The sequence below is a fragment of the Sinohyriopsis cumingii genome, chromosome 4 (genome assembly GCF_028554795.1).
Source record: "Sinohyriopsis cumingii isolate HCF-2022 chromosome 4, ASM2855479v2, whole genome shotgun sequence".
NCBI lineage: Eukaryota > Metazoa > Mollusca > Bivalvia > Unionida > Unionidae > Sinohyriopsis > Sinohyriopsis cumingii.
In genome coordinates, this window is record NC_142964.1 from 118493970 (window position 1) to 118509196 (window position 15227).

Consider the following 15227-nt stretch of genomic DNA (forward strand, 5'->3'; position numbering starts at 1 on the left):
CCATTACAACAATTACTAAAAAAGCTGTATGGGGGGATTTTAAGGATGATGAGGATGACGAGGACGAGGAGAAGAAAAAGAAGGATATTCTTCAAGTATTAAAACAAACCGCTGCGCAGACTAAAAAAATAGCAGAAAGAACCAAGAAAGCAAAAAAGATTTTACGAGATCTTCCAACTGAAATAGCTGCAGCTCAACCTCTACCTGATGAAGAAATACTTGAGGGTATTGGTAAAGTTCATACTGAAATCGCGGACGTGAAAAAAGAACTTGCGTCTAAACCAATAACAGAAAACATTAAAATAATCAGAAAATTTAATGAAAAATTTATTAGAGAAATTAGAAATACTGAAGAAGATGATTTAACTGAAAAAATAGTAATTGGTATGTTTGATAAATCCAGTATTTTAAAACCCGGTCATGAAAAAGTAAACGATGATAATCTTATTAAGTGGATATATCGCATATATAAAAACAAAATGCAAGTCAGAAATGATGATTTGGAATATATAGATCTTTTTGACAAAGTACAAAGGCTTTATAGAGAGACACTGAAGCAAACAGAACAACAACAATCAGATTCCTCAACCTCTGCAACAGATAGAACAACAACAATCTTCTTCACCGCAGCAAAGGTTGACGTCGGAATCTAAAAAGGCTGAGGAGCTGCTTGAAAAATCAAAGGGAAAGAAGAAAGATCACCCTTAAGATTATTTAGGGAAAGAACGGAAACAACAGAAGAAGGAGCAACTGGAAGTGGTTTGGGGAGTGGTCTTATTGCCTGTCCTAACAGTGTTCTTTCTAACGTAGAACGACTAGAAATACTGATTGGAGGAAAACGAGCTGGAAACAATTCTTCAGAAATTGTTAATGAAATATCTGATATTTGTCGAAGATTATTTCAAGGCGGTATTATGGATCGCAGCATTTATCGTTCTCTTATTGAAGAAATTACTGATGATTATCACAGCGACTAAACAATTAATTAATCAGTATATAAAAATGATTATACACACTGCTCAACGTGGACCGATCATGGTCAGGGTAGTAAACTCACGACTGCCAAATTACAAAACAATTTACGGAGATGGACTTGGTGATGTTGTTCAGGGTCTGTTTAGAAGGATGGCTCCAAAAGCAATACCGATTGCAAAACAATTAGGGATGAAGGCTATTGAGGCTGTTCGTGATAAAATTCCTGACGCTATTGGTAATCTTGCCAGTAAAGCGTTCTCGACTGTCAAGGACAGACTAGCTCGATTAGTACGAAGAAAACAGCAGCAACCAATGAAACTGGCCAGCACTGAAGTTATGCCCGCAAATGTCAGTAAAACAATAAATCAAGCCGCAAATCAAAAACTAGCGGAATTATCTGAAGAAGCAGAAAGAAATATAACTGCAAATTTAATGGCGGAAAGTGGTCTTCAACGATAATTTAGATCACCATTTGGAAAATTGATAATTATAATAAAATGTTCAAGCGTATGTCCGACCCAGCATTTGACATGGATGCACCGGTCCTCAAAGATGAATCAGTACGTGATTATCAGTTTTATTCCTATGACGCAAGACAATCAAATCAGCGGGGGAGAATCGAATTACAGGTTCAGGATACAAGTAGATATTTCTTGCCCGCTGAGGCGTTTATTGAAGTAGAAGGTGAACTTGTAACGAATGTTGCGGCTAATACGCCATATGATGCCAATTTGCGAGTTGGTTTTGTCAACAACGGGATTATGGCGCTGTTTGATAGCCCCACATACATGATTGATGGAAAAAATATTGAATCAGTTCAGAAGGATGTCGATATTGCTACAACAATAATTGGTCTAGCGAGATATTCTGATGATTACACAAGATCAGCTGGTCCAACAATGATGTTTACCAAGGATATTAACAACAACGCTGATTATGTTCAATATATTAAATTACGGACACCAGTAGGTACTGCATCTGATCCACAACCAGTTGCTGATGGTCCTGAATATGCAGCCAGACCAGGTGCTGCTTTTGATATTATAAAAAGTGTTAATGCAACTCACAACTTAGGCTTTGCAACACGCCGAACAGCGTTGTCAGGAGATAATATAAGTTTTTCGTGTGTGATTCCATTGTCTCACATCTTTGGATTTTGCAGAAATGTTAGAAAGGTCATCTTTGGAGCTAAACACACAGTTGTGCTCGTAAGAAAAGGTGATGATAATGATGCAATCTGGCGAGGTGTTGGTGTTGCTGATGCTGGTAAAGTAAATATAACGAAACTTTCATTGTGGATGCCAGTAATGATTCCATCTATTGCTGAAGAACAAAAATTACTCTCTTTTACGGATCAAGGCGGTAAATCATTGCTATCATGGTTAACAGTAACCACAGATGCTGTTCAAAGTAATGTTAATGGTTTATTCACATGGAATATAGCATCACAGCAAGGTGTTTCTGCGCCACGACATACTTTTATTGCGCCGCAAAATAATGATCGGACGAATAGTCAAGAACGTTCACATATGATATTTGACAAAGTTGGAGTTGATGAAGTTTTCTTGCGGATAAATGGACATCAAGAACCAGCTGAAGATATATTATTAAATTTTGGTCAAAATCACGTAGCGCGTGCATATTATCGTTTGATGTCATTTATGGGACGTGATCAAAACGTGGATACTGGGCTGCAAATATCACAGTTAGATTTTACAACATAATATCCGATTTATTACTTTTCGCTGGAACATCTTGATTTATCCAGGCAATCTGTCGTTGATATACACTTTCGAGCTCGTGTTAATGACCCGCCTCGTGGTGGTGCCTTCTACAGAGCAATCGCGGTCATACTCAGTGACAAAGCGATGTTACTTGAAGGTGGTAGTGGACGAATGAGGGTTATTGATGCAGCAGTGGAAAATCTTTAATCATGTTATTTAAAAACACGAGTATTATCATAAAATGCCATATCATCACATTAGTGTCAGTCTGACTCCTGGTCAGATTAAAAACCTTCAATCAAATTCAGCAAAAAACTGTGGAATCAAATTATCACTAAAGCGAGATCAGATCACGGGCGGTCAAAATAAATTATCATTATCAGAACGTCAACTTAAGCATTTCAACAGCGCTAAACAATCAAAGACAGGCGTCAAACTTAATCTCTCTGCGGGTGCAGTTAAAGACTCAATTAAAACAGGCGGTATTTTTCCACTTCTCGCGGCTATTGCAGCATTAATTGCCGCAACGGCACCTGTCGTAGCAAAAGCAGCTACATTATGTGCTGTTGGAACCGCTGCTGGAATGGCTCTAAAGAAAGCAACAGGGCGAGGATTAAAAAAAGAGGGACCGGATTAAGATTGCCGTGATCTCGTTGGGGAAGAGGTCTAAGGCCTCCAGGATCACTTCGTTAATTATTCCAGCATCAAATTTTGATTTACTTGATGCTGTTAAACAACTAAAAATAAAAAACTTCAGAGGTGTTTTTATACGTGATCAATTGCCGGACCGACCAAACTGCGCTGAAACAGGTATTATTAATCTCGATGATAATTCAGGACCTGATACTCACTGGACTGCATACGCAATTGATCCACGTGGAATCGTTTATTTTGATTCGTACGGGTTAGCTCCACCTCGTGAGTTTATCAAGTATGTCGCGCCACTTCACGCAGCGGTTTGGTATTCAATGCTACCAACACAAACAATGACGGATCCGCCAATATGCGGCAGTGAAGTAATTAATGTACTCGACGCTACCTCATAAAGTCGTGCATGATTATACCTGTAACCGCTTCGTTTTAAACAGATCTTAAATTATAATGGTTGATATTTACGGAAGATCTTCTTCTACCAGTAAGAAAAAAAAATCCGACATTGATTTGTCGTAGTACGCGACTAAAGATGAGCTCGCTGATATTATGAACCTGGCTGCAGTTGACCGAGATGAAGTTGTTGTTTTTCAGGACCGATACGGAAAACTAAAAACGAGCAATATCAAATGGAATGATATAGTTCGACGAGTACTCGGTGCGGTCACGGATAACATTCCTGTGTTTACTGACGGCGGTAGAATCAGGGATTCAAGTATGTCGCTTATAACCATCAGAGATGAAATTGCAAAAGTGTTGCTAATCGTGTAAGAAACACCGGCGACATAATGACAGGTGAACTCAGTATGAACGGAAACAAGATAGTAGTTTTAAGAGATCCAACATCCGACGAAGATGCCGCGACGAAAAAATACGTTGACGTCAACTACAATACCGTTGACGGTAAAATATCCATGTTGCCGGCCGAGCACAGCACCGTAGATGGTAAATTATCCACGTTGCGGGCAGAGTATGATGTGCACGTAAGCGCTTTTGGAAGATTTCGAAGAAATTTTCAAAAAACCGATGAAGCCATCGATAAATTCTTAGGCACTCCGCACGCCGTTGACATAAAACTTTCTGATATCAAAACTAACCTAGACACAACTAAAAAAAACATTGGAAGATGTCTTAAGTGGAATTCTTGATATCGTTAACAAAATTAGTCTGATTAAAATTCCAGCCGGAATAACTCCCGGGCATATTACCAAGATCGTATGCACGGTGTCATCTGGATTCGCAACATGGTCACAGCAAAATAAAACTATCAAATATACCGCAACGGTCACTGGCGTGTACAGGATGTCTGTGTTTAGTGCTGCAAAATTCGAGATTTTCACAACGTACCCATGGCGTCATTCCACCGACAAGTTTTCTGGAGTTGTGTCTATCATATTAAATAGCGGAAACGAAGAAATATTTATTCTGGAAGCAGCTGATAAGAAATTAACCGCAGCATCTTTCTGGTGGTGTCTAGAATTTGTAGCTGAAACACCTCAATTGGTTACTGTATAAAATATAATGAGTACCTCAGCATCGCAATATTACAGGTATAATCAAGCACGTGAATGGCAAACGAACTTAAAAAATCGAGTCGAACAATATACGGTAAAAATAAAGAAATATCGACGACGACTAGTTATCGTTGACGTAATCGTTTATTCAGTGTCCGCTGTTGTTGTTGTGTCCACCGGCGTAGTATTATCAACGATAACAATGATGGCGCCAGTAACCGTAACAATCTGTATTTCAGCTACAACATCAATTGCAGGTGTGCTAAATATCATTGCAAAAAAGATAAGTACTTGCACGAATAAAAAATTATCCGATTACATGATAAAGTTTCACACGGCGACGGTAGTATACTCGTTGTTATCAACAGGTCTTAATGATGGAATTATATCTGATTCTGAGTTTACAGAAATGATTAAAATATACAGCTGTGCTGGTATTAAAGGCACAAATATATTAAATAATGACATCACTAGAGCTACTCCAACAGATCGTGACAAACACAACTCCGCTGAAAACAGCGATGATCTCAGTAAGTTCGATTAATACTGAATGTAACGTTAGTTTTCCAACTGCGATTCCAGTAAAAGAAATCGCACTAGCACAATTACGAGTATATTACAGTTGGCCAAATATCAGATCGAAATCATTTAATGGTACACCAGCAAATAATTCGCTTCTATTTGCTAATAAAAATAAAGATGATGGAACACCTGACTGGAACGTTATTGGGATACCCACTGGCAGTTATGAGATTGAAGAGATTAATGAAGAATTTGCGCGTAGAATAAAATCAATAACGGGAAAAGAAGCAAAAATATCGATTAAAGTTCATGAGCCGACGTTATCTTCTGCGGTTGAAATACATTCACCTGATTACGCCGTTGATATTTATTAGTCATCGATAAGATCAGTACTAGGTTGGCCTGAAATCCCGCCAGAATATCATGGACCACCAGAACCACGTCGGGATGATTTTACAATAAATGAAAAGAAATTTATAACAACTCCTAAATACCGAAATTTGTATCAGTGGAATGGAACCAGTGCATATAAAGTTCATACTTTTAGTGGTGAAATAAGATATTTGGAGGTTTATGAAATGTATTCCGGCCCTATTTATTCTGAGGTCAAACAATCAATCGATAATATATAAAATTTGTTTTTGTCGTTATCGCAATATTATAATGATGATATAAACCAACAGATCATTGAGTCAATAAAACATCTAAATCAATTGGAATCAGATTATAATTATGTCAATGAAACTTTCATTAGGGAAGTACGTAATCATGCAATTGTTGCTCGTAATTTTCCTTTCCTTCGCCCTAGAAAGTCATTTATTAATTATTATAGAATAACGGAAAAAGAATATGAAGGGGAAGGCGATTTTATATTTGAAATACCAAAATTTAAAAAAGATGAACTGAAAAAAATTATTGATATAAATTTTCCTAAAATCATCGAATCATGGAGAAAAATAGCCCCACCTCCGCTTGTTCTCAGACATGATAACGATCCATACGGCGGCGGTAGACATGTACCCCCCGGAATCGTTAATATAACATCGACAATCGTGGTTAATCTCGTTTGTGATGTGATAGATGGCAGCTATTAAATAGATCTTGGAAAGTCGAATCAGGCTCAACAAGGATACATTTTATACACGTTCACACCACAAGTTTCCCCTGGGGATTTGATCGTGCAAGTACCAACCAATCCTGTATATCTGCGGTGTCATAATAATATGTTAACACGAATAAATTTTAAACTAACTGGCCACCTTGGACACTTAATTGACCTGAGGGGAGAGGAATTGATTGTGAATCTGTATGTGAAATCTTAATGATTTTTCAGAAATGTTTTATTTATTCTGAAATAATTATTATAATCTGAAATATTTTATTCAGAAATATTTTATTTATTCAGAAATTGATGGGGTAAATGATACTTAAAATTGTGTAAATCAATCAAATTGTTTGTTTTGATGGGGTGGTTGGTACTCAAAATCATATAAATCAATCAGATTGTTTGTTTTGATGGGGTGGTTGGTACTTAAAATCATATAAATCAATCAGTTTGTTAATTCTGATGGGGTGGTTGGTACTTAAAATTGTGCAAATCAATCAGTGCTGCAATAATTATTATAATATGAAATATTTTATTCTGAAATAATTATTATAATCTGAAATATTTTATTTATTCAGAAATTGAAGGGGTGGTTGGTACTTAAAATTGTGCAAATCAATCAGATTGTTTGTTTTGATGGGGTAAATGGTACTTAAGATTGTGCAAATTGTAATAATTATTATAATCTGAAATATTTTATTCTGAAATAATTATTATAATCTGAAATATTTTATTCTGAAATATTTTGTTTATTCAGAAATTGATGGGGTGGTTGGTACTTAAAATTGTGCTAATCAATCAGATTGCTTGTTCTGATGGGGTAAACGGTACTTAAAATTGTGCAAATTGCAATAATTATTATAATCTGAAATTATTATAATCTGAAATAATTATTATAATCTGAAATATTTTATTCTGAAATATTTTATTTATTCAGAAATTGACCGGGTGGTTGGTACTTAAAATCGTGTAAATCAATCAGTTTGTTAATTCTGATGGGGTAAATGGTACTTAAAATCATGTAAATCAATCTGTTTGTTAATTCTGATGGGGTAAATGGTACTTAAAATCATGTAAATCAATCAGTTTGTTAATTCTGATGGGGTGGTTGGTATTCAAATCGATCAGATAAAAAATATTTCAGAATAAAAAAATATTTCAGAATAAAAAAATATATATTTCAGAATAAATAAATTTTAGCAAAAATAAAAAGTAGCATGATAAGCGGTTATCATTCATGGGTTTTCCTGCACTGGCCTGTGTGTCTCCATGGGATCCTTTGTTTGAGACTTTTGTCCCGAGACTCTGTCGATTGAGACTTTTGTCCCGAGACTTTTGTCTTCATTTGAGACCTTTCTTATGGTCTTTTTTCGGCATCCCATGATCGTTTCTTTTAGCTAAACATTTTTTCTAAATGTTTTTTTGTGGGTACCCATGTGACGTAGAGCTTATACATCCACGCTACTGTTTATTTTGGGGGCGTCATAGACATATCTCCGGAGAATTTTTCTAACCGAAACGAACTGATAGAAATATTCAGAAGATTGTCTATGCGCCATGTACACCCCCCAGGAGAAAATCCCGGGGTTACTAAAATGCACTCACAGTACGGTTTCGTAGTGTGAGATGTACATGGGCTGCTGCCGCCCCCATTTTTATATAGGAAAAACCCTACCATAGGTACCGTCGACAGTATGTCCGTTAAGAGATTCGAACTGGAGACCCATAGAATGAGAGTCAGCTGCGCTACCATTTGCCCCACAGTTCCTAATCTGATTATATACGCTTTAAAGGTTATTATATAGTTAACCATCAAAATTAGCTCAGTATAACTAATTTTTCAGTTCTGAATACAGATAAAACGCACAAGTCAGATTTAAAAAGTTAGTTATTTTTCGGGATAACATATGTACCGGAAAAACGTTCTGGCTACTTGTTATTATCGCAGAAGACATACATCACTATAACACGAGCATCGATAAATGGACCAAACTGCCACACTGTAGACATCGTAGCGAACCAGGAAAACTGACCGAATTTAATAAAATAAAAAAAATATATCGTTTGTCGCTGATATAAGGGAGATAATTGATACTATTCCTGTAAGACAACGGAAAATAACTGATATTCTTCCCGTTAGCCAGTTCTAGACAGATCAAAATTAAATAAGTGCGGTTTACATCCAAATAACTCCCATGTACACTGAAATCTATAGTTAATTGACATACATGAATACATCGCAAATTTGAAACAGATGTACTGTCCATTTCATTTAAAGTTGGAGGGTATAACAATTTTCCGCTTACGATCGTAACCACGGTCAAAGGGAAGTAACTCAATTACATGAATATGCTCAGGTAAGTAGTCTGCTCGTATACTATAGACCCAAATATTAAATAAATAGTTAATAAATATATTTCGAGGTAATTTGACGATTTATCTACATCATTGACTTTTACACAATTGCGGCAGAGTTATCTGTATCTAACACCAATGGAATATAAGAGAACGAAATCCAGTTTCCAAACCGGTATGAAAATGATGATTTCGTTCTCTTATCTGCAACATATTTTACCATACGCGAGTTAATATCAAAATATTTTCCAGCCGCGTTCATTGACTGAAATATCATCTCGTCGCCGGTCTCTACATTGACAGATTTAATCGCTCTCTTTGCAACTGTTTTTTCATATTTACCTGTCCCTCCCCGTGCAGAGTTCTCACTTTGTGTATAGCCTGAAGATTAGATAAATTATTATTAAGTTTGATTCCGTTAATATGATCGATCACAAGACCGTCTTTAATCACCCCAAAGAAACATTCGAATACGAAACGATGACAATAATATCTTTTATTCCCAGCACTAAACTGGAGATAACTAGTATTACTAATAACACCAACTAGTCTCTTCAACCTGCAATTTCTGATCACACCATTACGATTTGATTCATATTTCGTTATTACAGGATGCTTCACAAACTCGTTTATATTTTGCTCCATTTATATAATAATAGTATTTGTTTAAATCATAATTTGTCTGAAAACTTAGTTAGATAGTCCTCTACGGATTTTATAGATCTGTCACTGTCATTACTTTTTTTATCATAATATCTTTTAAGTTCTCTGTATCGCTTACCACCACAACGAGCACATAATTGTGTTTTATCTCGCACTCCAGCACCACATCGCAGGCACGGTATTGGTCCTAAGCTTCCACGGTGAAGGCTCTGCAAGTTTTGTCCGCAGAATTCGTTTTTACAGGATTTATTACAGCGAGTCAATGAACCGATCATCTACCATTTGCATTGAGACGTTATATATAATATTTTTTATTTAAATACTTGTTTGAAATATAATATGAGCGAGTTCGATAGATTGTCCCGAATCAAGCCCTGGAACGCAGATAAATTTAATCTCGACAGAATATCTCCCGACCTACCGATGCGAGATCTGGTTGATCCAAAAAATAAAAACTTGATTAATAAAATTCACGGCGCAAAGAAAGAATTTCACACAGATGGTGCATCTCATGTATGGTCAACGTTCAAGATTATACGCAACGGTGTCATCGACGCTACGATGAATGACGAACGAGCAGCAACTATCATTAACTACATTGATAATCGCAAATATCTTTTCAGAATACAATTTGTCGTGCTAACAAAAACAAGTAATTGGATTATCCGTGACAAATATGATCCTGTACACAAGGGTGAAAAAACTGTCGTACTAAGTAAAGATTCTAAACCAGGTCTATTGACTGGCATTGACAAAACATATTATGAGCGAGCGTATCCTGTTACAGCAGTTATTTATGGAATCTATGTGATAAATGAAAAACCCAACGTTGATAAACTGGCGCCGATAAAATTTTCAAAAATAAACTGTGTGGCTAAACGAGTAACAGAACATTTTACCGTTTCGACCCGTGGAAACGGCTTAACGGATAAAAGACGTAAAATAATAACACGTGGGGAGAAATGGTTAAAGATACCGGGGCGTCAATCAAAGATGTGGCTGAGTTAGGGAAAAAGCTAAAGTTCCCAATAAACGCAGCGACGATAACAGGAGAAATATTATTTGAATCAAAATATAAATCAAAAGGTGCTTTGATCGAAATTATTGATCATAACGCACACGCGTGGACCAGCGCAGTAACAGTGTTTCCACGAAATCGAACTGTTAAAATTTACCGCGGAGATATGTTTGATTTTATTAACGAAATAAGTAAAAACGATCCTGTGTCAGTATGGTTATTTCAGAGTTCTTGTGTGGAAGAAAAAAATTAATTTGATCAGTTTGTACGACCTAATGGCGTTATTTATCGAAAAGATCTTCTCCATGAGAAAATGAAAAATCTTGCACTGCAATATACTGATGATACTGACGAACTATTAAGCAACTGTTTTACTGTTCCGTCAGTTGCGGCTCATTTTGCTAGAAAGAAAAATTCGTGGAAGCCAACTAGATTTGATTTTCTCAATGACATAATATCCAGTTGTGTCGAATACGGACACGGTGGACTATGGAATACTAAATACGATCACAGAGATGTTATTTCAGTTGATATGGTCGCGTGTTATCCCGGAAGTTTTCTCGGGTACGGAGATTGTTCTGTGTACTTTGAGCGATTCGGTCATCCGACGCATGAAATGACACGAGTATCGATAAATGGACCATTACCGGATTTTGACCTGACTGGATTCGTTCGTATCGAGTCATTCGAGTTTGCTATGGGACTTCATCCAATTTGTTATGTTTGGTTTGGAAAACTTTTTTCAGAAAAAATGTGGGTACCAATAGTACTGTTACGGTATATGCTTGATTGTGCGATGTTAATATCGTTGACGATCAGCGAAGCAATTATATCATATCGGAAACAAACCGAAGTTTGGTTGCCACAACAAAAACAGTATTCTGATGATGAAAACCCGGATAAAACAGATTACGAGAATAAAATTACGAAAGATCTTGGCAGAAAAATAATTGGCAAGTTCACTCAAGGAGGATCATCCGATCATAAACGACATTGTGCAAGATTGATCATGGACGATGCTGAGTTAGATTTCATAATCGCTGATACAACGAAGAAAAACACGTTTATAAGTCGAGAAATAGCTTTCTAGTCAAATGGAACTAAACTAGGTACAATCGTGAGCTACATGGACGGTGAGTCACCTCAGTATACTCATTTAAGATCATCGATGCTCGCATATGTTTCGATAAATCTGTTATCGATGATAAATAAGGTTTCTAAGTTTGCTGTCAGAGTTGCCACGGACTCGTTTTATTTCAATAAAAAATATTCAGGATTATTAGAACAACTACATATCGATACTTGTGCACAGTGGGGTTCGTGGAGAATAAAAAAAAAGAAAACATACTCGATTATTCCGAATCCGCTGATGTTACAATTAAAAATATTTATTGTAAAAAATATCAAACATTAAAGCTATCTTCTGCACCATCGGTGCACGATCCAATAACCAGAAATAAAACGGTTTATCTGAACGGACCGGGAGGGTCTGGTAAGACGACTCGAGTAATCGAATTATTTCAGAATTCAGATATGATCGTTTTAACTCTTACACATAGACTCGCGCGAGAGATGAAACAACGAGGAGTGCAATCGTGTATCTATCACAGCTTCTTTCGATGGAAGGGTGACGCATGGACTTCTTCGAGGATGGGAGAGAAATATATTCCGAGGATTATCGTTTGGGATGAAATATGTACAGTACCGTTAGAAACATTAAAAACGTTTCTTGATTGGCTATTAACAAAAAAATACTGCTGTGATAATGTGTGGCGATCACGGTCAACCACCACCTTTTGCTGGACCATCTCCACATGATTGGCTGAAAGATTTTGTTGACCACTTCGAAGAAGTGACTGATGATCATAGAGCACTTGATCCAGAATTAAGGGAGTTTGAAAAATTAATCAGACTGCGACCATATAAAATTCAATGTGAAGTAATGCGTGAAGTGATTTCAGAAACACCCATGAACGACTTTTTGCGCGCGTGGAGACCAAACGATCTGATCGTTGCAAGTAGAAAGATAGTCAGAGACACACTTCAGCAGCGGTTGTTTCAGTTACAACAAGAAAAGTTTCCAACGTTGCCAGTTCCGTTATGTTATCGACCAGCAGATACACGACGACAAAATATTGACGTTGATATACCAGGACAGACCGAGAAACAGAATTTAGCGTTGAATGATATTGTCGCAGTTGATGTCAATGTTGTTGAAGATGCGCTAAAAACAAATAAATCCCCGTGGACGCTAGGATACGCGGTGACGATTCATTCATCTCAAGGATTAACTATCTCTGATACAGTTGTTTGGATCGTCGATGATCGTATCGAGTGGTCAAATTTGGTTTATCTCGCAGTATCTAGAGTTAGAAGAATATCTCAACTACGAAGGATTGGCCTGGACGAGTCAGTGATTAATGATGATGATGCTGACGATGACATAATAAGAAAAAAATTAGCTGGTTATAAACAGTGTGATAAAAAAAAAATAAACGCGACTTTGATCTTGACGTTGAATTTATTAATACGCTGAAACAGCAGCAGAATAATCACTGTGCAAGTTGTAATTGTATAATGTTATGGCGGTATCTGAAAAATGATCCAAGACAATTTACCGTAGATACGAAAGATAACCATCTTGGCCATACACGAAAACACGATGTTGACCTGTCTTGAGTGTAATCGACGTAGGGGTGCTAGTTAAGTGATTGTGGTGGTAATTGAGTGTCCTCGGGAATTATTTGTAGTTGTTCACGCACAAATCCACGTTGAGGAGCAGTTGAATCTAGTCTGTAGATTGCTGGTCTACCAGTGGATCTTGTTATGTTAGATATCTTGTGTGTCGTAATACTCCAAATAGGATCAGTCGCTCTTTTTTTACCACCTTCAAGTTCACCTGGTTCATATAAATATCTTACGGTCACATTACCTAATACTGGCTGTGTTGAAAAATCACGTCGTTGTACAGGTATATTTTTTTGGGTAATTGCGTTAATAGGCTTCATATTGGTTGTTCGAGTTATTTCATTATTTAATGCAGCTATCACACTTGGTAATCTTGCCACCCATTCGCGAGATCTTTTATCTTGAATGAATTCCTTCGCGTATTGATATCCAAATAACCGCTCAGCAAGTGTTCGATTAAATCGTTCAACAATTGCCTGATCACGATGAATTGCAGTGTGTCCTCGTCTGATTTTGACATTATGTTGCTTCATCAACGATGATACTGGACCAAGAAATTCTTTGCCAGGATCAACCTGTAATAGTTGTGACCATCGTAATGGTCCTCGTTGATAAATTCGTTCAAACGCATCGGCTACTTCAGATGATGTTTTCGTTGATAATGGTTCTACCTCTTTATATCTACTTGCAACGTCAATGACAGTTAACGCGTATTTATATGTTATTTGACGTCTGCGTACTTTAATCGTATCATAAGATAAAAACAGAATATCTGCTTGATGAACTTCATTAGGAACACTAACATCGAAATACGCGTACTGAATTCGTTTCGGTGATGGTGGGTAAATTTGCCATATTGCTTGTTTGGATAACCACGCTTTAGCAGTAGAATGTTTAACCGCTGCTGCATCAGCGAGTTTACTAATTTCTGCTTTACCCCTCCAGTATCCCCTTGGACTATAATAAATTGATTCCATTTATAATTAATTACCAGCCCCTAATACGAGTTTACCTTTCATTGCAGATTTTACTAACCAATTAGCTAATGATTCTCTGATATTATTTTTTTAGGGAATCTAGCGAATGAATCAACTTCACATCTGCAATATGCCTATGTTGTAGATCTTTTTTTTATAAGCCACATCATGAACGTGACATGCTTTATCAATATCATTTATGGGATACTCACCTGGTTTTGGTTGATCCTGATTGTCAAGCCTGATATCAAGTCGAGTACCAGGACCACAATAATTATATCCTGGTAGATGTTTTTCTCCAGGGTATTTAGCCCATGGGGTTCCTGGGAAATCTGACATTAATTTAGCAATATCACCACCATCTTTTCTGGGTAAAAAAGAAAACTTTTTTCTGTTACATCCTGCACATCTTCCACCATATGCTATTCTCGCATGTTTTGTTGTAACCGTAGATAGATCATTAGTTGGAGTTTTAACTCTACAACGTAAACAATATAGATTCATATTATTTATATATGGATATAATTGATTTCTCAGCGACACGAAAACAAGAGCCAGTTAAACACCATCCTGCGTTGCCAAATTCGATCAGAATGATAATAATAGGTCCATCTGGATCGGGTAAGACGTAATTATTACTTAATTTGATAATGAGATGGCTAAAATGGGATAAGTTGTATTTAGTAGCACCATCAGTTGATGATCAACGATGTTATGATGTATTTAAAGATTTCAATGAAAACGCAAGATTACTGGACGAAGATAAGGATGTTATAGAGTTTATAACCGATATTGATGAAGCGCCGAGAGTTGATGTTTTAGACGGATTTATTAATAATTTAGTTGTATACGATGATTAGATGCTGGACAAGCAATCAAATCCTGCCAGAATTTTTTCACGCGGCAGACATAAAAACACTGATGTGATTTATGTTACTCAGCGATTCACACAAATACAAAAGGTGATCAGAGATAACTGTAATATTTTAGTTATGTTTAATGGAGTTGATACGCACACGTTGCGAAATATTCATC